This window comes from Enhydra lutris, unplaced genomic scaffold (assembly GCF_002288905.1).
Source record: "Enhydra lutris kenyoni isolate GAN:26980312 unplaced genomic scaffold, ASM228890v2 scaffoldscaffold13, whole genome shotgun sequence".
Taxonomy (NCBI): domain Eukaryota; kingdom Metazoa; phylum Chordata; class Mammalia; order Carnivora; family Mustelidae; genus Enhydra; species Enhydra lutris.
Genome location: NW_019154097.1, coordinates 42,972,931 through 42,994,093, shown reverse-complemented (window position 1 = coordinate 42,994,093; position 21,163 = coordinate 42,972,931). Strand labels below are relative to the sequence as shown.

Sequence of the window (21,163 nt, the reverse complement as noted above, 5' to 3'; positions counted from 1 at the left end):
TTTACAAGGATGAAAAGAGAGAGCAGAACACCAGGCTGGGAAGAGACAATCAGTACCACTACCCCAGCTGGCTGAGGACTTGCACGAAAGCCAGGACCATGAGGGCGAAAGGGAGGAAGGTGTCCTGAAGATTCGGTGAACTGAGGGGAGGGGAGGGGGACGGCCTAGTCCACTCCATTGGCAATCAAGAGGAAATGCCTATGAGTTCCTTTCTGGAAACTGATTTTTGAAGTGCCAATGAGACAGTCAGTGCCACTGTCCAACAGATGAGTTGGAAATATGGGTCTGGAATGCAGGAGAAGTGTAGGGCTGGAGACTCGAGCACCATCTGCTCAGAAATTATGATAGAAGTTGGGGAATGGGTAAGAGCCTCCTACTTCCTTCTTTCTAGACATTGAAGGGGACGTTGAAAAAAATCCCACTATTAAAGGAAAAGCAAAGCAAGAGGATAATAATCACTCGCCATCATGGAGCCCCAGTGAAAAAGGGAGTGGCAGTCAGCGAGTTGTGTAGAAGGAGAGACAGAAAGGGCCCTTGGATCTGTTCATTAGGAAAGCCTTGACCAGAGACCCCCGTGGCCTCATACGTGCAGGAAGCCGGCGTCACACTTGTGGTGGAACAGCGTGAAGGGAAGTGAAGACGTAGCACTCACTGACTTACTGAAGAGAGTGGGACACGTGATTTTTGAAAGCAGAAGGACAGAGGAAGTTCCTGTACCAGCTCCAAACCCCCACCAGTGGTGGTTACAGAACAGCAAGGTGGGAATGTAGATGGCGGCTCACTTGCAGGCTCCTGGAAGGGCAGCTACATGATCGGGTCAGCCCGGTCTGGAAACTCAGAGGGGATCGTGCTAATCGGACTCCAGGGAAGCCCACTAAATTACAACACCAATCTTTCTGTTTACAAAGAGCAGTATCGCCACCCGCTCCAGGAAGAATGACTTACATGCCCCAGTTGGCACCTCTAACCCCAAAGGACAGTTCCTGAGGAAACCAAATTGTAGTCTGAAGGTCACTGGGCGAGCAGGGACTGTGAGAGCAAGAGGTTCAGGCAGTTGGCCCTTCCATCCTGTGCGAATCCCCAGTACCATGCATCGATTTCTATTATTATACTTATAGCACTTAATTCTGCTTTCTGATTATACTGCTTCCTATACTGGACAGTGGGCTCTCCAAGAGCAGAGTCCATACCTTATCTGTGTGCGCTGGTGCGAAGTAGTCTGTGCTTATCACATGTTAGACGTGTAGGAGATGATGGATGGATGGATGGTTGGATGGATGGATGGATGGATGGATGGTTTGGTGGGTGGATGGACAGGTGGATGGATGGACAGACAGGTGGATGGATGGGTGGATGGATGGATGGATGGATGGATTGGTAGGTGAGTGGATGGATCGTTGGATGGATGGATGGATGGATGGATTGGTGGGTGGATGGATGGATGGATGGATGGATTGGTGGGGGGTGGGGGGGTGGATGGATTGGTGGATGGGTGGTTGGTTGGATGGAAGATAAACGATCATATAGCAAAGTGGGTGCGTAGACAGATAAGAGAATGATAGGATCCAACTTAAGCTTTCTTACTTCTAATCACATTGGGATCCTGACTCCCTGAGATCACACTAAGGTCACTTGGATTGAACTGGGGTCACTCTAGATCCTTCAGCCATGAGTTCAGGCAGTTTCTTGGGCTGCTTCTGCAGCTGGCCAGCCTCATTCTTTATATTTTAGGTTTTTGCTGTTGTTGTTAAGTAGGCTTCCCAACAGGGGGCTTGAGCTCATAACCCTGAGATCAAGGCCTGAGTTGCAATCAGGAGTCAGATGCTTAACTGACCAAGCCACCCAGGCACCCCTCTTTTTAATTATTTTTTAATTGTAATTTTTCTGTTATAAAATAACCTTCTCTCAAGTTCTGGAAACTTTTTTGGAACAGTAACACCCAGTGTTTCAACATTTAAATGTATACCAAACGTATACCCATTTATATACATATAAATATACTCCAGAACTCCTTTTGGAGTTGATGGAGTGCTTTTCAGCTTCACCTTCATCCCACAAATCCTGAGAAGGACGAGCATCACAACAGGCCCAGAGCGCAGAAGCAATCGGCATGGTCGGAATGCAGACCAGGGCTCTGGACTCCTAGGTCTTGTTGGGGGAGCCCAGCATGGCCCCATGTGAATCTCCGTTGTACCCCCGCAGTGGACATGGCCTGCGGGTGGCTTGGTCATTCATCCCGTTGATCTGTCTTCCCGGGAACTATGAAGTCTTAGCAAATGTGGAGCAGTTACCTAAAGATCACGTTTCTCCAAGTCGCTGGTTTGGAGACTTTCTAGTTCATTCTTGCTAAAACCAAAAGTCTGTTGTCTTTTCCTCCAGGGATTTTCCTCCGTTGTGTTTCCACCCCTGTGCGGGGACTCCTTCTTCTGTGGGGCCCATGACGATCCAGGTGGCACAGTGCCAGAGGGATGGGTGAGGGAGGTGGAGGAGGAGGAGGGAAGCAGGTTGTGTCCCCTGTTGCTGGAGTGCAGAAGAACTTTCACCTGAGCACGGATCGTCTCCTCTCCCCGTTCTGTCCTGTCTCACGTGGTCTTCGTTAACCGCAGCAGAGGGCAGACTGTGGTGCTACCTCTGTTTCCTTCCTTCTCCATCAGCCATGCAGACACACCAGCAACCAAGGATTCGGTTGCAGAAACAGGAGGAGGAGAGCAGAGAAAGGGACGGCAGGTGTCCCGGGAAGTGCCCGTTCTTCACAGAACAACACCTTGTCCCTAAGAAGTGGGTGCCAGTGACTCCATAGACTCCTCATTTTCCTTCCTCTTCCCCAGTCCTTTGTGTTGTGACCCTCTCGTGGCAGCACGAAGCATGTTTATCTAATAACGGCCCCAGCAGGTGGAATCAATGCGGCAGAGGCCGTGGAGAGAGCACTCTGGTGTTTCGTATTGTCGCACCTGGTGGGGGCGCGGCGGGGGCTGAGGCATATAACCCAGAGGCCGGTCTCAGAGAGGCGTACTCCTGGGGAGGACTTCTCGGGATCGTTTTCAGGCTCAGCGACCCCAGAATCTGCGGGCGTGCCCTCTGCAGAGAAGCCCGAGCGCCTGGCTCATTCATGCCCATTAGCTCGGAGGTAAGGCTGGAGGCCTTTGCGTCTTCCCTTCTCTGTCCGTCTCTGTATGAAAAGATAAAAAAAGCTGCTGTGGGTGACCGCTCCCAATGCAGGTGTTGACTCATGACATGTGGTCGAAAATACCCCGTTTCTTTTACTCTGCCAGCCAGGCAGACGGACTTGGTTCACCCACGGGGATCCTAAGACCGATGTGGTTCCGTGACTCCCCCACCCCTTGAAACAAACAAGCAAACAGACAGCACACGTGCGCTCCCGTTTGCAAATGCCTCAGGGACAGAGTTCAGAATCTCCTTCCGGAGTACGGAAACAGAGGCAGGGGTGGCCGTGTGTCCGAGATCTTGAGCGTGGGTTGGGAGCAACCAGCATGAGAGTCTGAGTTTTCCAGAGTCATGTGGCGCCATTTTTTATGGGGTTCTCCTTGGCGGTCCCTGTGAGCGCTGCCGTGTAGTTCTCGAATCCCTTCTACGTGCGTGACCTCTTGAGGAACGGGGTGCACCCTTTATTTCCTCCTGCTTCCCTGTTCAGCATCTCCGAGGGAGACCCGAGCAGAAACAGCAGTGGTAGTGTTCCCACCGGAAATACTGGATTGGGTGCTGACTTTATGCCCACCTGCGCAGTAGATAAAGATTATTTACTCTCTGCAGCCAGCAGAAGCCATGAGCCGAATCCCACAGGCAGGGTTCTGACGCGCAGAGACTAAAGATCTTATTCAATCTACCTGTGACCTCCACGTGGGGCTGGGATTTGAACCCGGCCCGCCGCACTCCAGGGCGCACGCCCTTCTGCCGGACCGCGTTGCCTGCGATCCGGGGTGCCTCTTCCGCAGGTCCTTGGGTTGGACGGCTCGCCTCTCCCCTGCGGGGATGTTCCCCCAGCCTGATGGGCGGGGGCTGTGCGAGAAAGGAATGTTCGTGCGTCAGTTAAAATAGGTGTTCTCGCCCCTTGTCTTGCCTTCATACTCACAAATGTTCATTTCTTTCTTCCTCTCTCTTTTTTTTATTCTTCCTAGGGATGATGACTGACAGATTAATACATGTCTAACTGCGTGTCTCAGAAGTCAAAGGGAAGGTACTGTCAAGAATCAGTTGTCAGAAAACGAGATTAGTCTCACTTGTCATTTGCTGAGGATCGCAGTCTTTCAGAGATAAGGTTTCATTTAATGAGGGTAAAAAGCCTCCTTGAAAAAAAAAAAGAAGAAGAGGGACTGAGGGTGGGGAGAGGAATGATGGTTCTTTTTTCTGATGTCAGCCAAGTGTGTTATCACCTACCGTGATCCCGGGGCACCAGGGAGCCCTGATGATGGCAGCCTGGCCTTCCCCACCCCCTCTGCCCCTCGGCCACTTCCAAAGCCGCCGCGGTGACCCGCTCTTCCCTCTCTTTGGAAGCTGATGCTCCTTTCCCCCGGGCAGAGGGAGCAAGCCCGCACTCCAGATGTGGAAGCGGGCTCCAGAAACATGCGCTGTGAAGGAAATGTAGAGTCCCATTTCCCAGCAAGCTATGAAGAATCCACAGTGGGTTTCCGTGAGCTCCGAGCTTGTCTGACAAGTGAGGGAGAACTAATGAGGAACCGAGCTGGATCCCTTTGCAACCAATTGTGTTTTGTTATGGAAAATATTTATCAAGTTCTTTTGCATTTGTTGATTCTCTTAAAAGTGATGTGATCCCCCGGTGTGCAGTGGGACTTACCTCCTGTACCCCTACAATTCACACTGGTGATTACTGTCCCGTCAGTAAGCTTCCTACAGCCCTCCGGTGTGGCCTGGGCTATGGGGGTTTGTCACACTAATCCCCACCCCCACCCCCACCCCCACCCCCGTGCCCAGTCGTAGAAACAGCCTCAGAAATGGAAGGGCTTGATTATGGCAAATGCCCATGACAAAGTGGGAAATCCATGTTTAAAGATGTGTTTGTTCTAGTTGTCTACTCCAAAACCTAGCGGTGTGAAACCACCCCCCCCCCTTTATTACGCTCACCGGTTCAGTGGGTCAGGAATTGGGCCAGGGCACAGCCGGGATGGCTCGTCTCTGCTCCAGGGTGTCCGGGTGACTCGAATCTGAATTCCAGGGGCTAGAATAATCCAGAGAGCACTTCCCTCCCATGTCCCGAGCCTGGGTGGGGATGACTCCGGGCCGAGCTTGGCTGGGACCCTCCGTGGGGGGACCTCCACGAGTCCTTCCCCTGTGGCTTGGCCATTTCAAAATGGCAGCTGGGTTGGGGGGGAGCTTCCTGAGAGGCAGAAGCAGCAAGGCCTCTTCTCGCCTCGCCTTGGAAATGGTACCACTTCTGCCCCCCAATCAAAGCTCTCACGAGTTCGCCAAATTCAGGGCGGGTGGGGGGTAGCCTCCACATCTTGACGGGAAGGACTTGCAGCCACGTTTTCCAAGTACCACGATGCTTTCTGGGTCTCTTTCTCCTCGTGCTTCCATTGGCTTTCGTGGACAAAATGGTCTGTGAATGCAAAATACGGGACACTGCGATCATTTACTGCTGATCTGGCGTGAATGGCTGCTTCTCTTTATGAAGAAATACGTGTATATTTGCGTCGGCGTACACTGTCCCCAGGCGGGGGTATCCTGTAGGGAGAGAGAGCCTCCGGGCAGAGTAGATTGTAGACGGCAGTCGGAAGGGTGAGGACCACGTTCCTGCCCTCCACCACAGACCACTGTCCACCACAGACCACTACCACCACAGACCACTGAAGTCGGACTCCGGCCCTGTGTGTCTCAGGCTTTTCCGTGGCTCCTCGCACCGTCGTCCGTAGGTCCCACCTCTGTGCTCTTGCCCCATCACCCACTCACTCGCTCGTCCGTGGTCCAGCATCTCTGGCCGTTCCCTGGAGACCTGCCGCTTTACCCGCCGTCCGTCCTTTCTCGGGCCTTGTCCTTCCCCGGCCTCCTGCGCATTTTCCACTTCTGAGTCCCCTCCGCCCCCCGGAGCCTCTTGCCCTTCCTTGGTTCTGTCCTGATGCTCTCCCGAACTGCCATCCCTCTCGCCGTGGCTCCTTCCCCGGCCCAGGCCGCTCTGCGTGTGTAGGTGCCGTCCAGCATGGTGCATGTAGCGGGCTTTGTCGAGATTAAGAGGCTCACGAGGCCAGATGTCCATCCACGTCGCACCTCATCTGTCAGCTCTTCCTCAGAGGGGCACCTGGAAGGAGCATTTGGGACAGGAGTTCCGGCTCTGTCGACCACGCGCTCGCGGGGTGTGGGTCACTGACTTCTCAGTGATGCTGAAGTAGGCCCAGTATCCGTCCATCCTGGAGATGAGGAAGCAGGGACAGGAGCGTCCAATACTATGCCAGGTGGTTAGCTGGGTGAATGCCTGCGGGCCCCTGACGAGCCCGTCTGCATTCCGTGCGGATGAGGAAGGGCCTTTAGCTCCCCAGGAGAGTAGGCCGCCCCTTTCCCCACAGCCCACTTTCCCTCTTGACTGACCACCGAGCCCAAAGCTGTGTCCAAGCCGCCTCAGCGGAATGGAGTCCTCATGAGTCCTGGAAGCACAAAGAGGAACCCAGGGTGTGCTGACTTTCTAACACACGTTGGGAGGGTGGGGTTCGGGTCACAGGGACCCGGTCCACCAGCGGACATGACCCAGTCAGGGTCTTAGACGTTGCCACTCAGATAAGCAGCCATGAGGAAGGTGCCAGAAGGCAATCTGGGGCAGATGCCTCTTTCCCACACCAACCCTGAGGGACCAGGTAGGTGCATGGACACCCCTTGGCATGTGTGTCAAGAGTAAGGAGAGAGAAAGTAATTGGGGCAAAATGTTAGTCGAGGAACAGAAACGAAGGTGGTGTGGGTGTTGTTTGGACCATCCTTTCATCGTTTCTAGAAATTTGGGACTTTTCAGAATGAAAGATTGGGAAACATTTGAAAAGAACTTTAAAAAGAAAAAGCCATTCTAAGGATGGGAGTCATCATTAAATACACAGGGAAACGGTCTGAAGCCAGGGGTTCTCTGGTCCCTCAAAAGGAAAGCGCCAAGAGAGAATTGGAGACATATGGTGCTTCTTAGGGGGCTGCTCAAGAGGCTGATTTAGAACTAAATCTTACCCCCGGATCCCACAGCCCTTAATGTGACCCAAACTTTCCATTACCGAATTCGGAGGATTTAAGCCCTGCTCCAGCGGGCCTGAATCTGGAATCTGTCTCCTCCATTAAGGATCCATCCTGCTGAGGCCACATGTATCTGTGCAACAAGTTCTTTCCAAGCCAAACTTCCCTGTTAGAAAAAAAAAAAAGAAAGAAAAAGTCCTGAGAGGGGAGACATGTGGTCCTCTTCCCTTTCAGGCCCGGCGCAGGGCCTGTTTCATCTGATTGTGGAGTGTCAGAAATGACTGCGCTGGTTCCCAGTGTGGTGTGACGTGCCTCGGCCCCGGGAATGGTCTGATGAAGATGAAGCCCATTCCAATGAGTGTATGGTGGCGGGGAGAGGTGTGCGTGTGCACACGTGTGTTTGTGTGTCTGTGTGTGTGTGTGTGAGGGGCTTAGGGGAGGGTGTATTTTCTTTCTCTCTCTGAACTCCTTCCCGTGTGGATTTCAGATTAAAAAGTATGTGATGACACATTTACCCTTTTGGTTTTGCTTTTAAAACATAAAGCTGACAAATGTGTTTAATGGGCCCACAGTACCAAGGGACAAGAGGCCCAGGGCCTGAGAGGCTCACTTGTGCCCTGTTTTGATGAGGACGTTACATGGGACTCACTGGTTGGAAGCATTAAATGCAAACTGGACAGGGCAGGCTTCGGACGTTTCGTTGATTTATCAGGAACTGCTAAGAGCGTGGGAACCCCAGGAAAAATAACTCAAGCAGTATGTCCTACTTAGATACTAATAACGTAAACTCCAAGAAAATGGAAAGAGGGAAATGTTATTTTCCAGCGCAGACGCTGTTCTGTTTATAATCTAGATAGTAGGTCGTACAGAATCCTAGGATCTTGGAAGAGAGCGAGAGAGACTGTTCCTCCCAACCTGTCCGGCATCGTAGAGGAGAAGAAAGGTTTTGTGACTTTTCCCCAAAGCCACAACCCGCAGGGACGGAACCTGTTCTAAAATCCGGGTTTTCTGGCCTGGCCGATCTGGCCCAGGACTCGGGTAGCCCTGACCTTGCCCGTGTGCGATGCTCTTCCCGGGACTTGTAACCAGCATTAAAGCTGGCCGGAGCCGGCTGCCGGTGAGGACCGGGTCCATCCTCATCCTCGCGCGGATCAGCCGTTTTCAGTCGTCTTCCCGGCCTTATGTGGAGCCTGGAAACCCGGCTAGTCCTTTCACAGATGCGTGCTGCCGGTGGTGAGCGGGTGTTGGTGACAGAGAGGAAATCCGTCACCACCCGTGCGAGCGGGAAAACAACCCTGAGCCCACAGCCTCGCTGAACGTTGTTTGTAAGCTCGATCTTTGTATAAGAAGGACGGCATCGCACATTAAAATAAAAGCTACCAGCCAGCAGCTGTCTTTTCACCCGTGTCCCCTTCTCCAAGAAAACTCCTGGCTGGGAAGTAAATCGTGTCCTTTAACGGCAGCACAAAGAAGTCTTGTCGCTTACAGGCGAGTGGCTATTTGAAAGCCTGGCTACAATTTTCCTGTTTTACTAACACTTGTAATTAAATCCGTCAACTCCCTCTAAGATTCTGTGTAAATACCAGATGCTCACTAAATTTTTTTTTCTCCTGGAGAAAGTGAAAAGTTGTGCACTAACAGTAGAGGAACGTCCAAGGAGGCGTGGACCTGGGCGAAAGTGAGCCCAGGATGGCCTCCCTGTGAATTCCACACCCCACCATGCCGGCCCCTGCCCCGTCCACGTTCACGTCCAGCTTCGGGAGGGAGCAGATGGCCTCTGAGTGAGGTGCAGTGGACAGAGAGGCGCACGAGAAAGGGCAGGCCATGCCTCTCCTCCCTGCGCGGCCGCGGCCGGCTTTTCATGTGCTGTGGTCGTGGCCCCACCAGCTGTCACTTGAGTTCATGCACTTGATCATGGAGGGATCAGAGGAGGAAGTTTAGGACGGCTCAGGGCAAATCCACCCTCTCAAATAGTGGGGGAGAAAATCCTCTCCCCGCACCTGTACTCGTCAGAGGGATCAGATACACTTTATCTCATTTCCCGCCTTTTCTGTAAAAGAAGTGTGACTTTTTTTGTCCCAGGGGTGATGATATTTCAGCAGAGGCAAAGCAGCCCCCCTTGGGTTTTCCAGAATTAAATGTAGTGGCATCGAGTCGTCATTACCTAAAGGGGAAGCTCTGGAAGTGCTCAGGGAGTCGTGCGAGGGAGTCCGCATGCGCGCCCCTGGTGCTTAGACTGAAGGGTCTGGAGTGTGGGTTTCTTGGCATTTGTGATGCAAAAACTGGGAAAGGGTGTTCTTCCTCTCCCTCCCCCCCCCAGCAGATTCACTCTGATTTGTGTGAATTTACTTATAAATATTTCACACCCCTCAAAGTGGAAGCAAAGTCTTTCTACCCTGCCTGCCTTCTCGACTGTCCCCGCTTCCCCCGGTTTGGCTGGGCACACGCCACACGGCGGGGGCGTCTCTGACCCGCGGGGTTCTAGGGAGACTCTCGAACGTGTGAGCTCGTGGAAGGGAGCGGGCACGGACACGCGGAGCCCCGGCCTGTGCCACCTCAACTACTTTCAGTTTCCGTTTGAAACCCAAAAATCACAGAAGAGCTGTCAGATGGCAGCTGTACAGTTGGTGGAAATGAGAATTCCAGATTTTATGCTAATGTGGTTTCAGGTTCCTTTGAACCTGCAGTTTCATGAGGCTGTGCTTGAACCGGCAATCTGTTTTAGATAAAAGAAGGGATTACTAAAGACTTTTTAGTTTTGCAAACATTTGCAGCCTCCAAAACGAAAGGGAGAGATCAGATTGATTCTTTCGTTAACATTGTCATGTTAAGTGTTCTTCTGCTTTATCAAATGGAAAACTCTTCCTTATTTTGGCCGAGATTTTTCCGATTTCAGGATTTTCGCATTGGTAGTCTTGATCTTTGTTTCAGTCGTGTTCCTTCTCTAACCTCAGGGTCCCCGTCATTCCCTCACGGAGGCAAGAAAGCAGAGGTGAAGCTGGTGGGAGCACCTTACCCGGGCAGGTGCACACCTGCTTCCTTGCTCTGAACGTTGGACGCGACCTAGATGGTTGTCCCGCTGACCTATCGCTTTGTAATGAGCTACAGATTTAATAACTGAACACACATGTATTTATTAGCTCTTGATTTTGCCATTTGCTCAGGACGCCTCCTCTCTCTCCCACATGGCCTTGGCTAAGGCAAGCTCAGCTGGGCTGGGGGAGCCAAAGCCACAATGTTTATCTCCGCGGCTGGCAAGCTCCTACGGGCCCTTGGCTGGGAGCTCAGCCGGGTCTTTGGTCCCGAGAGCTGAATCCTCCATGCGGGTCTCCTTGGGCTTCCTCACAACATGGTGACCGGGTGCCAAGCAGCAAGAAGCAGAAGCTTCCAGGCCTTCCCAGCGCCTGAGCCCTGAAGCTCGAGAACGTTACTTCCACCGCATTCCCCTGGTCAAGAGAGTCGAGGGTCCAGCCCAGACTCCAGGATAGAGGATGTAAGCGCCACCTTCTCGTGGGAGAAGAGCAGACGCATCCAGAGGTGTTAGAGGCCGTATTTAGAGCGTAGCTGCCACGATGATTGGCAGCTTAATTAACGATCAGTTTCCAAGAGAATTTACGTGTGTTCTCATGTTAGCCTCACGATGGAGGGCTCCTGTGTTCTGTGAAATCCTACACTGCTTGTGGTTTGTGGAGAGGTCTTTATAGTTTGTTTTTGAAATAAGTCTTCATTCTTTTAGTCGGCAGAGAGGTGAATCATTCATTCATTAACTCATTGATCTGAGCGGTGTTTCCTGACCGTTGGCTTCACCTAGGGCATTCATAGTGGATGTTAGGGGGAAGGATGATGGGGAGTGGGAGTGTTAGGGCACAGTCCTGGCCCTTAAGGGATGGAATCTTTGATCTCCAAAGCAGCATCCTGGGCCCACTAAGGCAAGGTAAGACCCACAGGAACGACTGTGTCCAGAGGTGAGCCAGGAAACAGGTAACACATGTCAGACATCGTCCTGAATGTATTTCCCTATGGAAACCCTCAAGATAACCTGTAGTCTGGAGCAGAAGCAATCATTGGAGATTATACAGGACCAGAGAAGAATTAACGGGTCTTTGCAAGCATGTAGGCTTGCCCTTACCCTCAGTCACAGCAGGATGTGATCACAGCAGTTGTACAGCGTTTGTACAGCCCATGACCATTCCCAAAGTCTGCCCGTTTGATTCATGAGGCCACGTCAGAGTTTTCCACTCCGTGCTGACGGTATGCAAGGGGCAGGGAGAACCGCTAAGACCAGAATAAGGGTGAAAATCAGAAACATTCATCAACAGGAATGCTTTCAGGGAAGCTAAACCAAGGGAGTTCTTTGCAGTCCTGGCTGCGCACATAGTCAGTACCCCAGCAACTGTCTGAGTCACTGAAACAGAAGAAGGAAATGTTGTGTTCTTGCCCAACAAGAATTTCTGCAAATAAATATCAGGACCATCAGCCCAGTACCATATGCAGCTAAAACGAAAGCACAAAAGCTTTGTTAGACCCACGTGTATTAGTAGACAGGGAGGAGAGGATTTCCAGGGTCCTAAAGATTATCTATGCCTGAGGTTACATTTTTCCTGGGCAAAAGAGCAAAGCCCTTGAGAGAAGGTTGTAAGGAAAGAAATGCTGACATGCAGTTGGCCACCATTTCTCACGTTACTTTTGCAGGTGACCTTGATATAGGGTGTCGGTAAAACCTGTGAAGGTCAACTACACACGTACCTGCCTCTGTGAGCGCAGCTGAGACAGCCTGACCGTGACCCTCTGGACCTTAGAAGCTCTCTACATTGTAGGTATATGGAAACCCAGGTTTGGCCAAGGGAGTAAGGAATCAAGACTCACCCCATCACGCAGATGGCAGAACATGGTACAGTGACGAAGGGGCCAGACGCACCTGTCAGAACTGCGACTCCGCATCAGATCAGGCCTCTAGACCCCCAATGGCGAACTCCTGGCCAGTAGGAAATGGTGTCACCAGGGGGGAGTTGGCGACCAAAGCACAGGGGAGAGCCAGGAAGGCCCAGCCTCAGAGTCCATATCTCGTGCTCGTCAGCAAAAAATAAGGTGCCTCTGGGCGACATGAACGGAGACTGGATACGATTTCATTTTTCATTGCCTTTCTTTGTGGCGTTGTCACATTCTGAATATTAATATTTTAATGTAGATTTGGTGGTTAAGTGAGAGATAGTTTATGGGTCTTCTATTTTTTTCCCTCTGTAGTTTATAGCACACTGCGAAGTTTGAAAGTAAAATTCCTTTTCTTGACTTCCACACTTGGAAAATATTTATTCCGCCCTGCGTCTCAATAGTACGCATCATAAACTAACCCGGGTTGGTTTATTTACTTCCCTCTGGTTGCGGCCCTGTGATCAATGGTAGCAACACAGGCATGTAATGGTGGAGCCTTTTGCTTTACAACAGCGAGAGCATGAGCTATTGTCGCCTTCTTTCAGAGTGATAAGTAATGAAGCTTCCATGTTAAAATTGCCTGTGCGGAAGGGGCGGTGGCGGGGGGGTACGGAGCCTAGTGGCTTGGGGCCGAGGTTGACCAGCCGTGCATCATGAGGGGAGGCAGGCATGATCTACAGTTTAAAGTGATCTGTCCGATGCAGGAGAAATCCCTAGGACCCAGAAAGAGTTTTAATCTGGGCTGGACATCACAGAAGGCGTAATGTCAGTAGTCAACAGAGGTGGGAAGCAGGACAATGTTGGCAGTGGGGCAGCTTCCTGCTTCCTGGTGGTGAGCAACCTGTTGGCTCCAGCTCTCCAAACGAGGGCTGTTGGTCGCCTGTCATGGGGAAGGAGCAGCAGCTCCCGTTCCCGCTCCAGGCCAACCGCAAGTATCTCCGGACTCCTAGTAGTGTCCTCTGCCCTTAGCCTCTCTCCACTCTATCAGGGTACCCCAACGCCTGTCAGGCACCCCCACCCTACCAGCAGGCTGGGAAAACCTCAGCTGCCTATTCATTCTCTCTCCTCTGTTGGCTATTGAGGGAGACCTCCCGGTACCACGGTGGGTACCAGACAGGTCCGCAAATTCCACGATGTGAATTATGTCCGCAAGAAACCAGGTCGGTTTGGAAAGAAGGGATATCACGGGGAATAGGCTAGCATTATATCCTGACAAATGGATAATATTAAGTACCGAGAGGTCCAGACTCCTGTCCCTCATAGCGCTGCTACCCTCCGGCGTGAGTAGAGATGGGCAAGACCTAGTCCTCGATGGTCGAATTTAAAATCACATTGAGGGTGTTGGGTATCCCCCACAAAGAAAAGGAACAAAACCAGAAAAACATGCCTCTGCACCAGTAAGAAACTATTCCTGTGGTCCCGGATCACAGTGTGGGCCTGTTTAAGTCAGAAATTGCGATTCAGTGCATCAAAATGACATAATTAGGAAGCACACTATTTTACGTTTGAAGAAGTTAAAACTCTTTCCATTAGGAGGTGGAGGACATCTGGAAGCCTGGTGAACTCCTGGAGGGTTTTGCTTGACTCAGGATTGATTTTACCACCTATCAAGAAGATGCACATGGCTCCCAACTCACCAGCCTTCTTAGTGACCCAAGCTTATACAGTCTCCTGTTCGACCCCGTCCAAAAGGGCTGTTTGCCTGTGTGAGTGGGGCTCCCTAGTACAGGTGGTGTGTTTTCTAGGACAGGTGTCATTCCTGATTTTCAGGGGTGGTTTTCGTGGTAGTTCTCCTTATCAGTGAGGTGGTTTGCATTAAAAGAATCCAGCAGACGGCATGGCCAGTGGAATGGCCATTGCAACCGTACTAGAATATACTTTCGTTTTGTTGGCCTCCCCAGGAATCAGAAGCAAGTGCCATCTTCGATCATGAGAGTCAACACACAGAGCCACTGACTAAGTGAAAGGTGCCATTACAGACAGGCACCCTGGAGATGTGGGTATTGTTGTCCCCATACCTCAGATGAAGATGAAGAAACTAAGGCACGGAGAGTGGAGGGACTTTCTCCAGGGTCTCACGATGTCAACCAGACACTGCCTCTTAACCTCTACCCAAAGAATGGGTAGAAACTTGAATTCCCAAAACTTGCAGAGCTTTAGAATTTGAAAAGATCAAGCTCTTAGAGAAATAACCCAGGTGGGGTGACCTCTTTCCCAAGGTGAGTTTTGAAGACAGAATCCTGGGTTTTCTCTTCTCTCTAGTGGTCTTCTTATACCACATAATTTAAAATACAGAAGCTCGAGGGGCTCCTGGCTGGCTCAGTAGAATGTGCAACTCTTGATCTTGGGGTCGTGCGTTTGAGACTCACGTTGGGCATAGAGTTGACTTAAAAAAAAATAAGTAAAATATAGAAGTGCAGACATTTTCATAAAGACCTCCTCTTGCTTACCCTCTCTCTACCTGCCAAGAGTCACCAACCATGTTCTGTTAGGGAATGCCTGAAGTTCATTATATTTCGGAGAGAGGATGCCACAAAACGAATGAGCTTTTCTTGTAACAAGATGCTCTACAAAAGGCCAGAATTTATAAGAAATATTTTACCAAAAAATTGTTTAATCTCAGTCTGGTAATTTGTGATACAAATTGAACCAAATCACATTTTAAGCTTCAAAACTTTGCCATTTAACATTGATTTACATTGATTTGCCATTAGTTTAAAAACAAATCTTTAGCTGTATTGTGAGACTTGAGAATGATGACTCGGTATTTTAATTTTGCTTGGGTTTGGTCTGTGTTTGTTTGTTTTTAAGTTTTAGCTGGAAATCCTAAACTTGACTAAGGTCTTTGGTCTTATATTAAAATTCCTCTTTGTTCCTGAAATAACTGATCTAATGCTGGGAAGCCGTTGAGTCCATATTCTTGTTATCTGCATCATGTTAGGGTACCTGCCTTGTAAGACTTGCCTTCCTGAGATCTGGTTCAGAAGTGGAAGGTGATGTTAGAGAAGCCGTGAGTGCTTGGTATGTTAAGTCTTGTGAATATAACAGAGTGGCTTCCAGCCACCTTTTTTCTTTTATTAAAGCTTCATTTATTTTAGAGAGAGTGTGCATGCACACAAGTTGGGGGGAGGGGCAGAGAGGGAGAGAGAATCTTAAGCAGACTCCCTGCTGAGCTTGAAGCCTGACTCAGGGCTCAGTCTCAGGACCCAGGAGATCATGACCTGAGCCGAAACCAAGAGTAGGACGCTTTACTGACTGAGCCACCCAGACACCCCTGCCTGCCACCTTTAGATGAAAATGACAATAAAGGGAAGCCAGATTTCTCAGGGAAAAACCACCACCACCGCCACGTGATGAATCTTGGTTCTTGAAAGTCAGACCTCTGACGGGGATCCAGCCACCCTGGGGTGATCATTCTTTTTCTTTTCCTTTCCTTCTTTCTTCCTTTCCTGTGTTGATATTGATTCCCGTCCTTCCAGAAAGGAGGGGCCATGGAACAACCCGGAAACCAATCAGAACGGACTCATGCACGTGTCTGGGGAGAGGCTGAGGAACGGAGCCAGCCAGATGGTAGTGGTGGCCTGGCGGGGCCAGGGTCACAGGCAGGGGCCAAGGGACTAAATATGGACACAGTGTGTACACGCCGGTTCTTCGCGTTCTCTAGAGGCTTGGCCGTTGACGTTTCCACGTTCCTCCGGATTCCAAATCGTCAAAATACAGGGACACATGCAGCTTTATCCCAGGCTTTTCTGGGATCCAGTCCTTGATAACCAGAGATGACGGTCTAATGCAAGGCATGGTGAAGTGTCAGAAAGTCTGCCGCATAAAAGCTCTGCGGAGGGCTAAGTGCTTGTTTTCGTTGGTCAGCTACGTTCCCCGTGCTTTTGTGCATCTCCGTTTACCCTGTGGGGGACCTGGCAGGAGCTCTGGCAATCTCTTCCCTGTAATATTGATTTTATTAGAGCAACAAGACAAGAAAAGCGTCCCATTCTGATTGCACCAAAAGAAACAAGATTTTAATGTCTTTTCTTGAAAATTTAATGTTTGCCTTTGAGCTGTCTTCTTACTGCAGAAACCGCTTCAGCGTGAATGCCCCTAGCCTGAGGGCCTCAGCTGGGTTTTGTGACATCGTATAAACAATTGGGAAATCCAAGTCCAAATGCATGTCTTTGGCCGAGGCACCCTTCCTTCTGACTTCTTTGGGGGTAGAGGTAGAGAAGAATGGCTATTACATTATATATATATATATATACATATATATATATATATGTATATATATATATATACACACACACACACACACACACACACACATTTATTTATTTATTTTTAAAGGGTCTTTAGAAACATCACACAGTGCTACCAGCTGGGGAGGGGATCAGGCTCAAGAGAGAAGAGACCCCATTTCCAAAATCCCTTGTATATAGAGGTTAAAGAATCACATGCCATACAGCAAACACCCCCTCTTCTCCCTCTTGAGAGGTTTTTCAGGAGCGCCATGAAATCGAACTGTGATGGATGTTGAACTTCAAAGAGGTGAGGAAGGGACATTATTGCTTTAAGCCAGTCTCCATGGCATTTGTATGTGATGTACGTTTCTCCCAAGCCCCGTTCCTTCCCCTCTGCTCCACTGCTCTGCAGGTAATGGGCATCAGCAGGGACATCGGGAGCTGTGGGCTGCCCTCACTCCCCCTGGTGCTCCCCGCACCACCCTAGAACCCTCCCCGGTGCGAGCTCGCCTTGTGTGCCCCTTTTCTTTTCCCTGGTGCTGGGAAATCACAGCAACTTTTCCTGCTCACTAAGGAGGGGCCCTGCCAAGCTGCAGACATGGAGTTACAACTCCAGAAGTTTGCAGAGGGTCTCCTCATCGCCATGTATGGCCTAGTACCTTTTCCGGGCCTCTGTGGTCGAGAGAGCCGGTAAGGAGGCCAGAATTCTGCAGAGGGGCTCCCAGGCTAGACAGCAGGGAGCTGGGCATGCTCTGGGAGGAGTGGGTTATGCAGAGGAATCCACCCAACACCAAGTTCATGGGCATGGAGCCCCCATGTCTTCCTTTCCAGACCGTACAGGGAGCCCCTGGGGTACACCGTGGCCATAAATGATAGAACGATATTAACTGAGGCCCGTTTCGTGAGGCTGCGGTATCCTTTCATCCCTTCCCTGCATCTGGTGGACGCTGGGGGGACCGGCCGGCTGCACCTTTGCGGCTGTGAGGCCTACAGATGTCAGTGGATGGGAAGACTAAGGGGCGGGGGTGTCTGCAATGGCCTGGTCGTGGGCTCCATTGTCCCTGGGACTTAACCGACTGCATTTAGTCTTGGATCGTGCTGGGGTGAGGTTAGAGGAAGAGCTCTGTGTTCTGACACTAGACTCTGCCCCCCCCCCCGCGCCATTTTCTGCAGCGTACTTGTTGCTCTATATTGAGCACCTACTGTGTGCCGGGCCGTCCCCGACGCACACCGCTCTGCAGCCCTCACAGCTGCTCACGGAGCCCGCTTTCGGCCAGAGCGCGGCCCAGCCTCAGCCCAACCCCAGGCCGCGGGCCTCGTGGCCTTCGCCGGCCGCCGCGCAACGCTGGAAGCGGCAACCGCGGGGAGGGCGGGGAGCGCTGCAGTTCCCGGCGCGCCCGCCCGAGGGGCCGCCCGCCGTGGGGACCCGGGGCCCGAGGCGCGGGGGAAGCGACAGCTGTCGACGTCGCGCCCGGACTGCACCCCCGCGGGGCGGCCCGGCGCCGGGGCGAGAGGAGGGGCGGCGCGGGGCGGGGCGCGCGGGGCGGGCCGGGGGAGGGGCGGCGGCCGGCGACGGGGGCTCCGCGCGCCGAGGAAGTCCCGCTCCGAGCGCCCGAGCGTCTGCAGGAGGCGCGCTCGGCGCGGTCGGGGAGCGAAGTCCGGAGCGAGGCCCCCGGTGCCGCCGCCGCCGCCGCCGCCCGTGCTGCCCCCCGTCCGGCCCGGGAGCCCGCGGCGGTCGCCGATGGAGTTCACTTGAGCCGGAGCCGGCGGCAGAGGCAGGCGCCGCAGCGGAGCGCGGCCCGGAGCCCAGCCAGCCCCGCGCCCCGCCGCCCGCCAGCCCCGGCCCGGAGGCGCCGTCGCCCCGCGCCGCCCTCCCCGCGCCCCTGCTGCTGCCGTGCCCGCGAGGCCGCCCGACAAGGGCTCCCGGAGCCGCGGGCTCCAGCGCGGCGGCGGCGGCGGGGCCGGGAGCGGTCGGGCCGCGGCGCTGCTGGAGAGGCGGGACCCGCGGCCGGGGAGCCCGAGGCGGCCGCCGGGGAGAAGCCGCCGCCGCCGCGCGCCCTCCTCCTCCTCCTCCTCCTCCCGCTCCCTCCTCCCTCCCTCCGCACATGGTCTCCTTTGTCCTGTCGCCGCCGCCGCCGCCTCGCTCTTAGCTCCACGCGCCGCGGCCGCGGCTCGGGCCGCTCCTCTCCGCCTCGCCCGGGACGCCGCTCGGCCCCCGCCGTGCCCGGCCGACCCGCGCACCGCAGGAGCGGCCCGGAGGCAGCGGGCGGGCGCGGACCGGGCTCCCTCCGCCCCACCGCCCGGCCTCGGCGGCGCTGGATGTGCGGCGGCTGCTCCGGCGCGGACCCGGCCCCGCGCGCTCCGACCCCGCGGCGCCCCGAGGACGGACTTGGGGACGCGGCCGGAGCCGCGCGTACCCTCCCCGTGCGCTCGGCCGCCTCCTGGGCGCTGCGATCCCCGCACCGGGGGCCCCGCGGAGGAACCGGACCATGAACTTGGGGCTGACAGCGCCGCTTGACCCCGTGCGACCAGGTAATGCGGCCCTGGGGGCGCGGCCCCTCGCCGGCCGCCCGTGCTCGGAGGGGAGGTGGCCGGGTCGGGGGTCTTTGTTGCGGCTGCCGGGCCGGCGGGTAGGGGCGGCGGGGGCGGGCGCCTCGCGTCTGGCGCGCCCGGGCCCCCCTTCGTCACCCCTCCTCCCCCCCGCCCTCTCCCTGCCTCCCCCGCCGCCCCGCCGCCCCGCCGCCCGCCTTTGTACTTTCCTCGGGGCCGGCGGCCTCGGCCGGGAGCTGCGGCGCGGTCGTGCCGGGTGGGGCGGGGGCGTGGGGGCGGCCGCCGACCCGGCGCCTCCCGTCCCGAGGGGCTCAGGTGACCGGGGCCGGTGGCGCGGCGCGGGGCTGCGGGGCCGGGGCGGGGGTCCCGCACGCGGTGCCCGCGGAAGCCGGTGGGGCTGGGGCTCGGGGCCGGCGGCAGCGGCTGCAGGAACCGCGCGGAAGTTTAGGGGCGGCTTTCGGCCTCCCGCTGGGGCCCCCTCCCGCGGCGCGCTGCAGGGGGGGGCGCTCCCCGGGGTCTGCGGCCGGAGCGAGCGGAAGGGCCCGGCGCCCGCGTCCCCGCGTCGGTGCGGAGGCCGGTGCCTGCCGTGTGGTCCCCGCGCGTTCCGCGCCTCGGCTCGGCTCGGCTTCACCAACTTTCCGCGGCCCCGGAGCGGCTCGTGCGCGAGGACGGACCCAGCCCCCACCCCAGCGGCGGCCGGAGCGGTTATTCGTCGTCCGCCCCCAGCCAGCCGCTTCCCGCCCTCGCCCTCCGCGACCCAGCCCGGGCCCTGCGACCCTCGCGAGGCCGAGCCTCCAAGCCCCCGGTGTGCGCAGGGACCGGGGTTTCCGGAAGGACGGAGGGAAGCTGCGGGGCCCGCGGGCTGTCGCTCGCCGTGGGGGGCAGAAATAGCGATAAAAGTTAAAAAAACAAGAAACCGGCCAGGAAAATGGCCCCGGGAACGCAGGGGATCGCGGGCTCCTTCCCCGCCGCCGCGGACCGGAGCGCCCCGGGGGCCTCAGAATCCACACGAGCGCTTGGGAGGCGGAAGCGGAATTTGGGAAGTTCGTGCAGGAAATGTAGACCATTTTCCCGCGGTTTCCACTCTGGTCTTGGGCCGAAAAGCCCTTTTCTCCCTTGTGCAGGGCAGCGGCCCGCCATCGCCTCCACCCCCCGGGCGGGAGGCAGGAGGGACCCAGCACCCTGCTGGGATGAGCCAGCGTCCCGCGGTGCGGAGGCCTGAGCGGGGTCCCTTCCGCGGGGTCCCTCCCGCGGTTGTGGGCGGCGGCCCTGCGGGCGTGGCGGCGGGCTCGGGAGGGTGAAAGGTTCGGGAAGCGCGTGCTGGCGGGCAGCCCCGGAGCCGCCCGGAGCCGCCCGGAGCGCGCGGGCGCCCTTCGCTCCTCGAGACCGGCCGCTTGGCACCGAAGCCGTCGCGCCGTCTGAGTCCGCTTCAGAGGCGAGGATCCCTTCGCCGCCGCGGGGAGAGCGGGGCGCCTTGTGGGGCCCACAAAGGCGGCCGCCGCAGGGAGGAGTCGGGGACCCCGGAGGCGGTTCACCTGCAGCTCTGCCGGGTTGGCTCGCGCGCGTCGCACCGCCCGAGCGCGAACAAAAACTCAGTCGGGAGCCATTTCCGTTCCTCGCCCGCGCCTTCTGCACTCGCGGCGCCGTCATTTGTCGCTCCGTGTCTTTGGGCCAACGAGGCGCCTCTGAATAAGCAGCCCCCATATCCGCGAGGGTTATTTCGGTTTTAAGAGGATTTCATTACTGGCCTTTTTTTTTTTTCTTTTAAATATATCAGCTGCAGTTTATTTTTTTCAGCGATGAATTTAGCATAGTCCTTCCAGTTTGAACGAAGAAGTGCTTTCTTTTCATCCAGGAACGGTGACATACTCTTTATCTCCGAGTTTCGGCGGGGAGCTCGCATTCCTAGAAGCCTGGCTTGTGTCACAGTGTAACAGCTCCATTCCTGTCATTTTTGCCTTCATAACAGTCCTCTTGATTTGCTTAATGGACATCTTGTTTCCCTCCGAATGCCACACTTTTTTTTTTCGGAGGCTTATTTTTATGGGAAGCTATTATCGCACACAATTTAAATTTAATTACCTTTAAGATGTCAGGAAGGCCTTTGGCATATTTTCTATTCATGCAGAATTTTTTAAAAAGCTTTCTAGGATTTATTTTAAACTGTTTATGCATAAACGTGTATGCAGTCCCACACTTTACTCCTCCATTTCTTTTTCTCCTGGATCCTTAAATTTTTCGAACCATCCCCTAGGGAAGCTTTAAAGAAAAAA

The 21,163-nt window shown here is 54.5% G+C and overlaps 1 protein-coding gene and 1 long non-coding RNA gene across 4 annotated transcripts in view; one reads left to right on the top strand and one right to left on the bottom strand.

The window, feature by feature from the left end:
- Window positions 1-21,163, top strand: part of LOC111145610 (AUTS2, activator of transcription and developmental regulator) — a 1,103,405-nt gene that overhangs the window by 1,004,006 nt on the left and 78,236 nt on the right. The gene's annotated exons all lie outside the window — the stretch shown is intronic.
- On the bottom strand, window positions 1,909-14,327 carry LOC111145611. The gene is made up of 4 exons (XR_002640482.1): window positions 11,309-14,327; window positions 7,221-7,345; window positions 5,101-6,380; window positions 1,909-4,017 (listed from the first exon to the last, which is right to left on the bottom strand). It is a non-coding gene; the product is annotated as an uncharacterized LOC111145611 (long non-coding RNA).